This window comes from Oenanthe melanoleuca, chromosome 2 (genome assembly GCF_029582105.1).
Source record: "Oenanthe melanoleuca isolate GR-GAL-2019-014 chromosome 2, OMel1.0, whole genome shotgun sequence".
NCBI lineage: Eukaryota > Metazoa > Chordata > Aves > Passeriformes > Muscicapidae > Oenanthe > Oenanthe melanoleuca.
The window spans coordinates 84,817,937-84,834,279 of NC_079335.1; positions in this window are offsets into that span (position 1 = coordinate 84,817,937).

Below are 16,343 nucleotides of genomic sequence, written 5' to 3' on the forward strand. Positions count from 1 at the left end.
TCTCAAATCTTTAAAGGCAAGCGATCTATCCCTGCAGCACTGGCTGTGCTGACTAATTAAACAGAATACAGTTGTAAATGGGCATTGTAAGCACTTCTTCCATTTAAGAACACAGCTCTAGCAAGTGTAGTTTGTAGAGATGGGTGAATTATCGGGATTGATCAGCTTTAAAGGGAGGTGGAGGTACCACAAACAGCAGGTTGCATTTAAATGCCCTATCCAAGATTAATCTGTCTGCTAGCTGTTTGTTTACAAGGTTGCCTTTCCCCCCGCCTATTAATTCTAACAGTAAAGCTATACTTGCACCATGCTAACCAAAGAGAGGAAAAAGAAACCAAACACTTACCGAGGTTACTGGGGGGAAGGAAAAGAGTTACAGTGCACTGTGTCTGTGTATCATATTTTCTTGAATGTGAGTCAGCACAATCTGGAACAGAAACATCACAGTGCTGGAGCAGGAGCAGCAACAGCATTACACTGTTCCACCCAGCAACAACACAGTCAGTCCCAATCACAGAGGAGAGCAGGGCTGCTTCCTTCCTCCTCAGTGGGCATTCCTCCCTGCTGTGCAGCCTTTATGTCATCTTTGAGCATCAAAATGAATACCAGGATTGGATGACACTTTTTTCCCACCTTAATACCAAACATACCTGACTCACCCATTCTACAGGGGGCAATACCTGTGGCCCTTCCCATCCTTGACGGTCGGCAAGAAGGTAGCACAGCACCAAAAGAGGATGAGGTATTCTGGACTCCCAGTGTGTGTGTTTTCCTTCAGAAAACAAACAAACAAAAACTTCAGCTGCTTGAGCAAGCTAAGCCTAAAAATGAAGTAAGCATTCAGCACCAACCAAATGCTAAGCATGAAGACAGGCAGAAGCTATAGATCGAAGTGGTTAATGTATACTCATGTTTAATGAGGCTGCCCTAATCTTTAAAGAGCAGCACTACATCCAGCTAAACCTTCCCACAAAACAATAAACTTTATCTGCACTTCTGATGTTCAGAAAAGCTACCTTCAGCATCATCTCTAATTGTAGTGCCAGGATCAAAATTCACTAATTATCTACCTGCATCTACTTCAAACAATTTACTATAGGGCTTCAATTGCCCCAAGACTTTCTCCACTCCATTCTCTAATAGAAATAGAAGAAGCAATCCAAAATACTATCTGAAATCTTCCAGCAGCTGGAGAAGAATGAAAGTAGATCCTATCTTCACTTCTACATGTGCTGCAACACAGATAATAATTTCTGATTTTTGATCTGCACTGACTAGCCTTCTTCCTGATGAATTTGCTAGGATATGCTTACAAACTTGAACACACAAAGCCTGGTTTACATTAATTCAGATTTGTACCTTGAGGTATAACTGGAATACGTTTTTTTGGTGCAAGAGATAATTTGCACTGAATTTGTACAATAAACTTTACCTGCTGTGTTTATATGCCAAATCATGCCGCAGATATAAATATATGCAGATATAAATAATATGAGAAAGCGATTACTATCCAGTGAGTTAATATACAGTGCAAGTTTATATCTTGGTGATTCCCATTTATCTGAATCACAAGCTACGGTAATTGAAGAATATGGAATTCAGATAATGGGGATTTTACTGTATTAACACATTGAAAACGTTCATTGTAATACAGCATTATGTAGAGAGTGTTTTGTTTTCAGCTTCTGTGGTCTCCAAAGCATTGCAGGCATATCTCCTACTACAAAGAGAACAGGGGATGGGTGTTAGGTAATGTACCTGATCTCCAGCAATGCCAATACTTTTCTATAAGCCTATAGCATCCTGTTCCTCACTTCTGTCTTTGTAGCAGTTTGCTGCAAATATGTATTTTCTAATCAATTAATAAGGCATGAAAAAAACAGAGTTTTGTTTTCCAGGGCGTTTTTTTGTAATTTTGTTTGTTTGTTTGTGGATCCTGTTTTTATGTTTTTTTGCTATTTCTCTGCTGCTTGAATTTTTTCAGCATAATTTTACTGTCAGTACTATTTAAAGAGATGGGCAAGGGGACAAAAAATTGTACACCAAATTAGTGTCACGAAAAATAATAATAAATGGGTGTTTTATGTGTTGTTCTGAATGGAATAAACAGCATCTGATACAATAAACTGAACAATAAAAGTCCAATCAAAACTCGTTTAGATGGCTTTTCATAGAATATTATTACTTCTGCTCTAATCTATGATGCTTAACAGTCCATTGGACTTCGAGTATCAGCAAAATAGAAATACTGTAAAAAATGTGTATTTGTTATTGCTAAAATATGAGTTCTTTTTATGGTTAGGGCTGCATGTATGTTTCTATTTTTATCCTTCCCTCCATAGTTCATGACTTAATAAAATGTCAGCTAAAGGGCCAGATGGAAAGATTCTAGCCTCAGTTTCTGCCTGGAGGTGAATACTAAACACTTCAGCAAAAAAATAGAGATGCTCCAGTACAAAAAGGGGAACAAATCCAGAAGACTTAAGCAAACTTTTCAGGAGAAAGGTCTCTAGTGTAACCAACAGACTGCAGAACAGAGAATGAGATCACACCTCCTTTTAATGGAAACATGTAAATGCTTGTTCTGAGCCAACACAAAAATCTGTTCACCTAAGACTGTTACCTTGATGAAGTGGCTCCTACAGTTTATGTCCCTTTTATTTGCCATTTGACAGACCAGTAGAGACCTGAAAAGGCCTTATGTTAATTTCTTCTTCAAGAATCACATTGTGCTATTTCCCTGATGAAGAAATAAGAGGAGAGTTTGCTGTTCCTCCTAAGAACCTGTCTCAGGCATACTCCACTCAATACCACTTCCTCAGCCCTGGACTTGTTTTTGTTTGTGGGAGCCTTTCCAGGCAGAAGCTGCTTCAGATTTCATGGTGAATATTTAGGTCAGACCAACATATAAAGAATTTCAGGTAGGTAAAATGAAAACCAAGATGCGTCCAGTTGAGGTTCATTGCCTTTCATTAACACCCACTCACAGGTTGATGCAACTGCAGCAGTTTCAAGGTGTCAATAAGCCCTGGGGAGCCACCTTCAAGCTGTCAGTCTTGCATGCCCCTGAGAGGTCTATGTCAGCAAAGGTTTTTAATCCATCCCAGTCTTTCAGGTAATAGCTACAAGAGGTGCTGGGCAACCTGCATAAATGTAAGCACATGCTGAAAGTCTCTGTGGTTGCAGGCTCACAGAATGAGTGCTGAGCCATCACAGCTGGGTTTTGTGGGGTAGCAGAAAAGGCCTGGTCACAGGGGAGCCCCTGCAGGTAGCCAGGACAACTATTTCTCCTTTCTCTTCCAAATATGATGCCACTCTCAAGCATGGACAGATATGAGGACAGGAAAGTGCTGAGGTTTGTTATTTCATTAAGTTATTAATTAAATGAATTAAAGTTAATTAAATTTAATTAAATATTTTACTGAATTTCAAAGCATAAAAGCCAAACACATTTACAAACAGCATCAAAGGTCAGATAAGCATTGGTGTAGACAGGCCATTAAAAGACCAAGGCCTGGGATGTCATGGTTTTGTATTTCAGTTTGGGAAGTGTTTTTTTAACAAAGTATTTAAAAATATCCTATTACACAGTAGTGTAATGACGTATTTTATATTAATTGCTCTTAAAGATCAAAAGTCATATTTTGTCTGTTAATGTACACACTCACATGGCCTTCTATGAACCCAGTGACATCCATAGATGTGCATCTGAGGCCTAGGGTTTCCCCAAAGATTCTTTAAAATCCTTTTAGAGGGCAGTAAGTTGCAGAAGGAAGTCATGTATTCCTTTTCTTCTGCCTTCATACCCAAAACAGGCAGGAATTATTACAGACTGCACTGCACTGGATGTTGACAGTATCCCAAGGGGCCATTGGCCAGCCAGGGATTGCCATCATTCTGCTCTCACACTTGCCCACACCCAGGAGTTTCTCCACTCCTTCTTCAAAGAGAGAATAAGAAATGGAACCCACCAATGACATCAAGAAGTGTTCTAGATATTTCAGGGGTGGGGAAAAGCATTGCAGAACATCTCCATGGCTTTCAGACAGAAGGAAATTAGGAACACGTGTTCCCAATTGTGTGTTTTGGAAACGTTTAAGAAAAGTAGAGTGAATACACCATTTTACCAGATAGGAAAGGTTCAATGGCTTTAAACACAAAAATACAGGCATTTGAGGAGACCATCTTTATATAGAGGGTAAAAGACATTGAAACAATCTGCCACAACTGGTAAAAATTAGCAGGCTTGCTGCCAGTCTCAACAGAGCTGCATGTTAGAGCTACAAATCCCTGAAGGACTATGCCCACACTGCTTTCAGTCTGAGTTTGAGTTGTGTTTGCAAGCTTCAAAGTCTTAAGACTGCAGGTGCCAAAGTGACCTGAACACTAGGAAAGGCTTGATGACAATTCTCACTGCAATATTTCAGCAAGTCTACCCCTAACTATGCTTGGGCTTAGCTATTCCCAGGTACACAAAATGAAAAATACATTTATAGGGCTTTATAAAGATATTTTAGAAGTGAAATGTTTTGATTTTTCCTCAAGGCAGCAGCTGTTCTCCCTATCATCTATGTGGAAAGCATTAGTTTATGATTTCAATCACCGCTCACCAAGTGAAAGAATAACAGCATCATTGCCCAAACCAGTCTAAGCCCACATTCCTACCATCAGATCCAGAGTTGTGTTTTTATGCTGAAGCAGCCAAGAGGACATTCCAAAGTTTTGTTATGAACACAGGGATCCACATCAGCCTGCACAACGAGCAGCTGAAGGTTGCCACAGAGGCCAAGATGGGAATGGACTATCCATGGGTACACAAATCTGGGATTTAGCTTGGCTTTTGTCCCATCTCAACAGACCAGTCTGTACCCAACTGGGCAAACCCAACTGGCATGGGCCAAACAGACTGCAGAAGAAGCACTTTAAATATAGTTCTTAAAAATTCCAGCACATTTCAACATGAAGGAAACCTCATGTTTCTAGAGTGGGTTAAGAATGCTTTGCAATAAGGATGTCTGCAGTGTATACCCTACAAATTAGTGGGGGTACAAATAGAAATCTTTATAGTGACTTAAAAAAACTTGAGAACTGTCAGTTTACCCCATTTACTTTTTATGTTTCTAATGGAGAGTATATGCTTGTCTACAAATCATTTTCATACCATAAAGGAAATCAGATTATACACTGAAAAAAAATATGAGTTGTGAAAAAGTATTTCCCCTAACTGTTAAGTGAAAAGGGAATTCTAAAGTGTCAAAGGTTCATTATTTTTTTTCCATAACAAAGAAAATATTTTGTTTCATGGTAGTAAAATTAAAAGTAATTACAATGTGATGGCCATGGCTCTATTTTTTTTAACTTCAATTTTGTAGAATACCCATCATTTTGTTCAGGAAAAAATAAAGTGAGGGAGAGGGAGAGAAGAAAATGCAAAATAATTTCAAGGAGAAGACCATGTAACCCAAGATTACAATCTTCCTATGGAGAAGAGACTAAAAATTGTTCCTGAGGAAAACATGGTACTTGAAATATTTTGAATAACCTCCAGTATTAAAAGATTTAAAGGCATTGCTCATATACTGCAAGAACTCCATGCCTGGCAGGTGAATACTGGATTACCCAACCTAGCTGTTAGATTTCAGATGTGAAAATGAGTATGTAGACAACTCACATGCCCAGTTACAGTTTACATCCGGTATGCATTGAGAGAAAAATCCTCTCTTCTAATGAATATCTAAACTGTCTATGTAATTTTTGGTAACTGATGTTTGTGCTTGCTTTCATTTTAACGCTTGATCATAACTGACAAACTGGCAGCTGAGGAAGAAAACTCTAAGCTGTAAGAATAATAAATAGAGCACAGTGAGAGATGGAAAAAACCTCCAGCATACATGGGAGGGAAACTTCAGGAAATGGGGCTAAGCCATTAATGGATTAAAAAAACCAAAAAAATTGTTTGGTGTTTCTACAACTTGAAATGAATGTACAAACATTTCCAGAAGCCAAGTACATTTCTTTTTCTAAAGTACCAACATTGAATGTGTGTCAATTTTCTGCCTTTGCTGTTAAACTAAAATGGTATGGGAAGAGAATATTAAGAAAATTACATTTAATACAAAAGAAGTTTTGTTTAGAAACAGTTTCAGATTGAACACCTAAAGGGAAGCTAAAAAATTGATGCACTCATTCTGTTTGAGCCTAACCATTTCTACAACTACTAAATTCTCATGAGGAGCTTAACTCTGCAGGTCAATATCAAGGACTGAAAAGTGTGCACCTACAAACACCTTCTCAGAAATTCTATTTTTGCATTCAAAATGCGAAATTCTTGCAGAGTCGTGCAGCTTTACTAATACTGTCTACATAGACTCACTTGCTGTCTCTTGTCCACACACACAAACATACACAAAAAAAAAATCCCCAAGGTCGTTTGAGGCTGAGAAGAAGGTCAGGCTTGCTCACTCCTTAATACCTTTGAAGCTGCTAATGTGACTGAGATGGATGAGAGTGAGTAGGATACAAGCCTGTCTGTCAGCAAAACACATGATCTCAGCAATATGCAGTGTAATTGATCTAAATCAGCTACAGCAGTTAACAGACTCCAAGAGGGAGAGAAAGCACTTGGACTACAGGGCTTGTTGTACTTGACTATTATTCTTACTTTTCAAAGTAGACATTGCTCAGCAACCTGGATTTTTGCAGCTTGTATTCAGTGGTTAGGGCAGATAGTATTTTTACACCATCAGTTTCATTTTTACATCCAGAGGCTCTTTGCTGAGTCTCTGTCAAAGTCCGATTCACTGCCTGATGAATTATCAGCTAAAACCCTATCACTTTTTTAAAAGAAAATATTTAAGACGTCAGAAAGTAACAGTAAAAAAGATAGAAATATATACATATACATACAATTAATGAAAGATAATCTTTCCAATGTTTGGAGGTTTATTTTAGATATGTATCCATAGATACTTGTTTTTAAAATAGGAATAAATACAGAGTCCAGTTTCTACTTAATTGACTAGAGAACAGGCTAAGAAAGAAAAATGCGAGACACCAATCCCACTGAAGTCTCAGACTGAACAGAAAAAGTGCAGCCTTCCCAGAAACAGTGAGCACAGTTAGGTTCTGGATGTCATAAAGAGGCAATGCTTCCTTGTACCACTTATGTTGCCTGCAGCCTTGTCTGCTTGAGCCTTGAACCCAGTTGAACTCCATGAGCCCCAAGCAAAGGTCCTGCTAGAACCCCACTGGCATGCCTGGTTCAAAATCCTCCTTGTGCCTAAAGACACTATCAAGCTGTTATTAGCTCTAGTGACACCAGGGCATGTTTTATCCTCAGTCATACTTTTACTGAGCCTTCTTGAGATCTACCTGAAGAGCATTAAACAAGCACAGAACATAGTCATTGCCATCTGTCAGTGTATTACTTGTCACCTTACAAGCTTTCCCCCATCCTTTCTAAACCCTCTGCCAAGGCACCACCAGCACCACCTTTCTGACTCCTGAAGAGATCACAACACTTAGTGTAAGTATTGTGCTAATTAAGACTTTAGGAGCAATAAGCAAAAACCATCATGTCTGGCCTCACACTAAGCAAATTACTCACAATTCCTTGCTTCCCTTCACAAGATTGTCTTGATAACAACCATTGCCAGTAGGGATTGAGGCAATGAGTGCAGCAAAAAGCCCTGAAAAACATATGCCTATATATGTGAGCTCCCCTTCCTTAAGCAAAAATAACGAGTCAAATGGGTGAAGGATCTGCTGCTCTCTTATGTATGGTAGTTGTGTATACACTGATGTGCAAGAGACTTCTGCCTTAGCTTGTCAAATTGCCACAGTTTGTCACATTACTGATTTCAGAAACTTGCACTACTCCTGAAGGAAGATTGCTGCTTTGTCATTTTAGAAAGGTGGCACACCTCTGAGCTTCTTGCAGTATAGGTTGAGGGAATTAGTGCATGCCATGTATGCCAGAAGGAGGTGGAATGGGCCAAGTCGAGCAAGTTAAGGCAATCCAAAGCTTTGAGACAGGGGAAAAATAAATCCATGAGGAAGAACACAGTACAGGTATAAACAACACCCACACAGACTATCTGAGGTCTTGCTTTCTTGCTTGGAAAAACAAACTCCTTTTTGAACTCTGCTCATTTTTACAGACAAAGCCATCAAGCTTAATGGACAAAAGTATAAGTCATAAGTACAGGACACTTAATCTAGGCAATTTATCTCATCCTTAAGTGTTTTCAACACAGACAGGAGTAGCTGCCACTTGGAACCAGCTTCCTCTAACTTCACTTTCAAACGACATTAACTTTCAGATGACTAAGTCCAGAGCAGCTCACCTTAACCACGAGGCATGAGAGAGACTGCAAGATTAGTTTCAACACAGTTTGAACAGGAACTGTTCTCACCCGTGCAGAGCGTGATCCTTGCACAGCTACAGCCAAATAGCTCCCAGCAACCTGTGTTTTAGGGGTTTCCTGTGCTTGATGCTGCATCTAGATAACTGCATTTGACAGTTGTTGGTGGAACAATTTTCCTAATTCCCTTTTGAAGACGATTATGCCTTTTGGCTTCCATAACATCCCATGGCGATGAATTCTGCAATCTAATTTTATGTTGCATGACTAGCATTACTGACAGAGCAAGCCACACCTTTCCAGGGATTCAGTAACATGCTGACACCATTTTACTTTTGTCTCATTTAATCTCATGAGTCATAAGCAATACAGCAAAATTTGCTACAGCTATCCAGATTTCTCCCCAGTATCAAAAAGCTCTTTTAAAGCAATAGCTGCCAACAGGCAAATGATCTGGTAGACTTTTACACAGGATTGTGTTACTCACATAGCTCATTCTAACATATACCTGAGGACGGCTGAGGCTGTTCAGCAAAGGTGGTAGATAATAAGTAACAAATAGCTTTCTGCAGAAAGAAATGTGAGACTTGGAGGGGACAAGGAACCCTCTCACAGTCCTGGAATAGCCCAAACAGAAAACAGTGGAATTTCCCTGGAGGAGAAATTCTAGGTGAAACCAGTGGGAGTTTAGAGAGAGAGTGAATAAGAAAAAGAGACAGGGAGAAGGCAAAAAGATATCTTTAGACTTCCATAAGAATTAAATTGGAAAGGGGAGTGGAAAAGATAGTGGAGACACAGGTTAAAGGATTGTATTCCTGTTGCTGTCAGCAGAGAGCAAGAAGGGAAGGAGACCTGGACTGCCTCTCTCCCAAGTCTGCTGCCCTAGGCGACTGTTTACTTTGCCTTTGCCCAAGCCAGCGTGAGATGTTATAAAAATGAGTTTCCAAAATGCTCTGAGTCACCAGAACACGGATGAGATCTGTGGATTCAAGCCACCTTTCAAGATTATGAATCTTTTCTGAATATCCATTATACCAATGATATATAACAAAATCACTGCTGTAATGTGGTGCACATGTCAACTTTGAGGATACAGTCCCTGCTCAGATGGCATCAGCAGAGGGACACGTCAGCATGGTGGATTACCAGAGCAAATGCTTTAGCATGCAAAGTGATTCAATGTGTCTTGACAACAATTGCTCCCTTATGTTTGTTTCTGTGTCAGGTTTGACTTGACTATCTGCCAGGACAATGCTCAGGATCCTTTGCATTGCTATGCAGAAGCTGATTATGTGATCAAATGCTTAAAGCACATAAAATCACTTCCAAGATTCAATGAGATAGATGTGCCAGAAAAGTCAGTAGGTGTTTGAAGTAATTGACGCTAACAGCTAGACCTGGATTTTTCAAAAGAATATGTGCTTTGTTTTGGATTTGGGTTTTTTTGTTGGTGGTGGGGTGGGTTAGATTTTTTTCTTCTAATGCACTATCATATAATCTGCCTAGAAATTCAGCCTTAACATAATGTTCACATCAAATGAAATTCACCCGTTAAGAAAGAACATACACAGGGTCCTCCTGAAGTGGAAAAAATGCAGTCTTTGTGTACAGCAGATCCCCTGTGAGCCTTCATACCCTGTGCACATGCCTAGAACAACAGAGCAGACTCCAATGGCACAGTGGAGCTGATATTTGTAGGTCTGGGAGATTCAGCACTGAACTCAAACTCTTGCAAGTCCTTTGTCCCCATCTGTGATGCTGAAGTTTTTCTAATAAAGGCCAACACCTCCCATAGAAACCATGCATATATAGATGGCTGCAGAATAACCAAGTTACCTGCTCTTATGATTTTTATATTGCATTTCCAGCCTACCCTGAGCCATCACACAGCCTACAAAGTAAGTGTGATTCCCACTCAAGAGACAAGGGCAGAAGGCAAACACACTGTGGCACTTGCCCACAAGCCATGATCTCAAATAAAACTTCACCCCGTGCTCCCAGGTTTGGGTCTAGTCTGGTACCAGTGTCTCACTGCACAGCTTTGCAAGAGCTTTGGGCCCTCAGAGGTATTTAGGCACCAAAACCAACAAAAAGTAGTACCTATACACTTTCTGAAATCTGTCTTTAATTTCACCATCCCATAAATCTCTTTCATGGAGACATCTTTCATCTTTTCTGCTTCACAAGCAAGTTGTGAAGCTCAATTACACAATGACTATGAAGTCCAGTAAAAACAACATATATTAAGAGCAGTTAATGAGATTTCTGTCACTAACACACTACCTCTTGTTAAATATTATTCATATGTTAAAAAAATTAAAAACCAAAAAGCTAACAAAACAAAAAGGAAAACAAAAACAAACAAACAAAAGAATCAAAAACCCCACACACATATTCAATGTGAAGCCAATCCATCTTGATTACTTGCATAAATAATGTTAGACAACTCAATGGTGTTTGTTAACACAAAATGGAAAATAGCATAGACTTTTCTGATCAACATGAAACACAGTCTTCTCATCCACATGTTAGTTGTTTCGTGTAGTGCCTAGAGTGACTGCCTGTAGTGCTGCCTGCATGGGACCCTAAACCCACAGGGTACTTACTTCCCAAGGGCTCCAGTGGCTTAAATACCTCCAAAGACCTAATGAGAGGTCGCAGTTCCCAAGTTCCACATAAATTCACTGCAAGAAGATGGACCCAGTTTCAAATTGTGTGTACTTGATAAGACAGTCTTAGCTTACCACTGGGCCCCATGTATAAAAAAGTGCCCAGGGAATCATTGCAATTGCAGTGTATTCAGCCTCTTCAGGGCCCTCTCACTGCTTTAGCCATTTGTTCATGGTCTTTGACCAAAGTACCTTGTTCTGTCAGAACAGAATAAAGAAAGGAAGAAAAATAAAAAGGTTTGTTTCCTGACAGAACAAACATACATCCTACCTATCCTGTATCTGGGCAAATACATTTCCTGTTAAGAATTATGGTATGGAATTTGTAGATTAACAAAACTTTCATAGAGATCAGGCAGGAGTGATTTTCAGCACGTGAAGTCTGTTACAGCAAGTTTTATTAATATTCACCAAAGGGAAACCTGTTTGTTGTCCTAAAATGTGACTGCTTCCTATTCTCTTCTGAAATTGTTTAGGTCCTGTGGGACAACTGTACTGAGCTTTTGACACAAATATTAAAATTCTATTTAGATGTACAATGTTTTAATGCAAATTTTTTACCATAAAACCAAATGCTCCATTCAGTTAAATTAATAGAATTACAAAAAGATGTAATGACAGCAATTAAGTCTTGAAAATGCAAATTTTATAGTCAAGGACAATTACTTCATTTATAGTATACTGGAATGATGCCAGATGAAGGTAATTTAGATCCCCCTAGCTCACAGTTATATCATGAAGGATATCTTAATTTCATTAGTACAACAAAGATGGGTGAGAAGTTAGAGAATACAAAAAAAAAAAAGGGTTGGAGAGAAAATTTGACCTTTCTCATTTCATTGCAGTGAGAATACATAGATCTTACTAAAGTATTAGTAATATTTCTTTCTACTCCTGCCTCTGAAAAAAGTAGGGGTTTTTTATTAGCAGCAATGAAACATTAATATGTAAAAGGTCAGCTTCATTTAGATACTTAGAGCCAATGTGTTCATCCCACAACAGTTACAGACCTCCCATTATTTCAGTGTCAAGGATGTATATGTAGCTCATGCCAGGTCTCAGGCATGGATTGCATGGTTTTGACCCCAAAAGGAGTTAAAGCATTTTTGAAAAATTCGGCTCACTCTTATAAAAAGTACTCTTGCCTTCTGCAAACAGGAAAGTCAAATACCATTAGTTTTTCATTAGCATAGCAAAGAGTAATCAAGCAGATGCAGAATACAGAATGATATACTACAGTTTTCCTGGCCTACTCTATGTGTGTGTAAAAATAAATAAATAAGAAATATACTGTTTCATACATTTACTTTAGCACATTACCAAGTTCAAATAGGAGTTTGAGGGACTCAAGAGGTTCTCTCTTCCAAATAAGTATCCAGGAAAGGCATATTAAATATTGTGCAGTATGAAGTTTCAATAAAAGCCCTTTACACCTTTTTTATTTTTTTTTTCTTCATGGCCTGCTGTAGCCACTGCAGAGAAACTCAAACCCAATAGGGCTCACTGGGTGACAACAGGCTCCAGCTCCACACTGCTGTGTGACCCCCATGCAGCATCCCATTGCTGCAGGAACGTGGCAATGCAGGACCCCTGCCCACACCCCCTTCACTGCAGAACAACCTGGAAGTTACACTGCTCTTACCCTTCACCCCACTGTTTCCATGATGGCCAAACAGTTTTAAGCAGTAAAATGCACACATGCAAGCTTTACAGGGATGTGAACACAAGTGAAACTGTGTGCCATTCTGACCTACAAGTCCACTAGATTTATTCCTCAGAAATGTTCATCCTAAAAACCAAAGAACAACTATGACCTGACTTTAGTTCATTACTGATTTTAAGAATACAGCTGTGGCTATTTTGTTTTAAGAAAACAAACCCATTTTGAAGGAAAAATAAACCTTGGGTAGGGTTTGTGCTTTTCCCTCCTTATTTGTGATCTGAAATACAGATGAGTGCATATGGAGACAGTCTGGCCTCACTTCCTTTGAGACAGTCTTGTCAAGTAAGAATAGACCCAGTGCTTTTTTTCCTTCTTCTCATCAACATGCATACAGCATGTGTGCTCAGGCACACCTGTAGTGCCATCCTTATTGTGACTGCTCTCAGCAGTGGAAGTCTGGAGAGATGCCATGGACTTCAATGGTGAGATCTCACCCCAGGGTCCCACCCTGTATTTCTGCATGTCAAAGAAGCTATCAGTCATCCCTGTGCTTGAAAATGGTGGATGATATCCTGACTCACTGGAATGCTATTGGCTCCTTGGTTCAGACTTCCTTCAGCCAATTCTGTCACCCCTGATGGTTAAACCCCTACTATACCTGACAAGTTAGTTTAAGCTTGTTATTTTTATGTATTTATTAGTGCATAAGGACTGGTGTATCATTCTAAACTCTCTCTCATTGTGGATGTTGTTTGGAGATTTGGCTGAGGAGTGCTTGAATGAGTTAAGCCTGGGTATGTTTGCACTACATTGTACAATAGAGCTTAAACACTCATGTCGTTTTATTGAAAAGCATAGATTTAACACACTAATAGTTTGTGAATCTGCCAAGTCTCAGATGCTGCAAGGAGAAATATTTTGTCCAAGCTATTCCCAATGTGTCTCAGTTGTAAAAAAAAAAAAAACAAAAAACAAAAAAAAAACAAAAAAAAACCCCCTCAAACAGGCTGTGGTCGTAATAGGATATTGATTAGTCTGGATCCCATACAGAACAGAACTTGATTCTTTGGTGGACCACTAAAAGGTCATATTGCTTGATTGCTCCATAGCTTCTAAAATACAAGAAATATTGAACCAAAACTGCTTTCAATTATACTCATGTTATCTGAGGCCTGGGAGTGTAACCAAGGGCAGCATTTGGCCCATTCTGTTAAAAAATGGAGGGATACTCAACATTCCAGTTTGTCATTAGCAGAGCCAAACATCACCTCTGCCTACTCTCATTGATGTCCTGCCCTAGGGTTAATTCCAAGGTAAGCAGGTGCAATCTATTTGATCCAAGGGCTTGATTTTGGATGCATCTGACATACAGTGATGTGCTTAGTATTATCTGAAAATTGTGGTTTGCTTTGCATATTCATACATATTTCTGCAGAATTATATTTACAACTGTTTATATACCTCAGATCTCCAAATTCCTTGCTTGACCTGACTCTCACAGTGAGCTTAGGTCAGCAATAAGATAATGACTTGCTGTTAAATAAGATTTAATCAAACACTATGCTGTTGTCAGTGAAATGAATTAGCTTTTTTTGTGCTAACAAAGATCCAGGCCAAAAAGTACATAATGATGTCAAAATACATAGTGGCAAATGCTATACATATAACTCTTCCTTTTATTACACTGATGTAACTGAGATTGTAAACAAAGAACCACATATCTAGGAGATCCTGGAATACAAGTGAAGGAAGAAATTGTCCTTTTCTGTCTTCTAAGAAATTCAGTTTTCTAGTCAGAAGTCCAACAGAGTACATTCCATTTCTGGTCACTGATACAGTTCAAGACAATCATGAAGGAAAATTCTAGCAACAAGTCAATAATTTCCTTGATCCTCTTAGGAATGTATGTTAGATTTATCTTGACACTAAGTTCCACTAATTTTTTAAAATGCAGTACAGAAATAGAGAAGTCATTAGAGGAGTCATACATTAATTTTAGTCAGTACTGTTCCTAGTTGTTCTGCACTTGGAAAGTTAGAAAGCAACTTCTGCAGGGCATATTTATTCTAAATTAGTAGATCAATTCTGACAAAAAATTAAGTTTGATTTTTATGTATCTATGGTGTTGTTTATTTCTTCCTGTTCCAATCCACACCGCAATGCTTTATACAGAATGCAATCCCTTTTTTCCTCCTGACCTGCTTTAAAAACTGTATAGATGTGACAATTTTTCTCTTTTCTAATGTTTTCTTCTCCTCACTTGATGAATGTTTGACAGTAAGACACAACTTTTCTCATAATTTTTCATTCTCCCAACTTTCTGAATACTGGGCTGGGTTTCTTTTAAGATGTATTTGAAAAGGATTTACAGACCAGCATTTTAAAGTCTATTTTCTCAGAAGTTGCCTGTGAATTTTGGAGCCTTGGCCATTTGTGAATACAGCTTAGATTTTCAAGTACTACCTGATATTGAAATATTAACATCATTCACAAAGAAGACATTTGAAGCACAAACAAGGCTTTTGGTATCCTTTAAGCTTATTCTTCTCATTAACTCCAAACTGATGTATGTAATTTTTTTATTATTTTTAAAGCTATGTCTTTTGAAGAAATTTGAAGATTAAGTCCTGGCTTCAAGAATTCCTGATTCATTCAGAACTTCCTGTCTATTGGACAGTTCTCAGAAAATGCAGCTATCTATAAAATTTGATCAACATTGAAAATCAATATAGTAATATGATATATTATAGTAGTATTTATAGTAATAATTTATATAACTAAATACAATGGAAAGCCATAAAAAATGCTTTGTCTGTTTTTTTTAAAGATGAATAATGGCTTGTTTAGACTATACACATATATATGCCATTCTGTTACTTTGTGAAAAGATGTATTATAAAAAAAGTTTGTAAGACAGAAAAGAACAGGTATAAAATTCCAGAATAGAATGAAAAGTATAGAGAAGTATTTGCAAAAGATTACAGTTCCATTGGCACTACCTTGTTCACAGAAACATATCAACTAATTTCATAGAAGAAAGCTTTCTGCTTGTTAGTTTAAAATGTTCTAATGCAACATTTAGCTCACAATATTACTGGATCATATAAGGCCTTCATATGCTTTCCAAGATAGCTTCTGACTGGAAGTATTAGCTGATGCAGCAGCATAAATAAAGAAATGTCTAGACTTCTATGGTTCCCAAAGTCATTTTTATAAAAAGATCAGGCAATATGTTCCATTGAAATTTAAAAGAAAACTATATCAAGTTTAATGATATTGTTACTATAATGGCATAAAGACAATTTCACCCTGTTACATTCCACTCTTTCTTTTCCATAGGAGTATATGTAGTCAGGTATGCATCTACAACTCTTGTGAGGGCAAAATTAACTGATGTGAAGAACAATAGATGTCTGGGGGCAAAGGGAAGGCATGACTGTTTGGTGAGGTCACATGGAAGGGATGGCAAGGGACCATGACTTGATGAAAGTTTGGGGAATGGTAAAGATTCAGCAGTTCAAGCCAAACAAAGGAATTAGAGGGTCATGAAATTAAATGTTTGGTTTTCAGGGAGAAAACTGGAGCTACTAAACAGTTATACAAATGAACTATTTGTTTGTCACAGCAAATTACCAGATAGTGTTGATC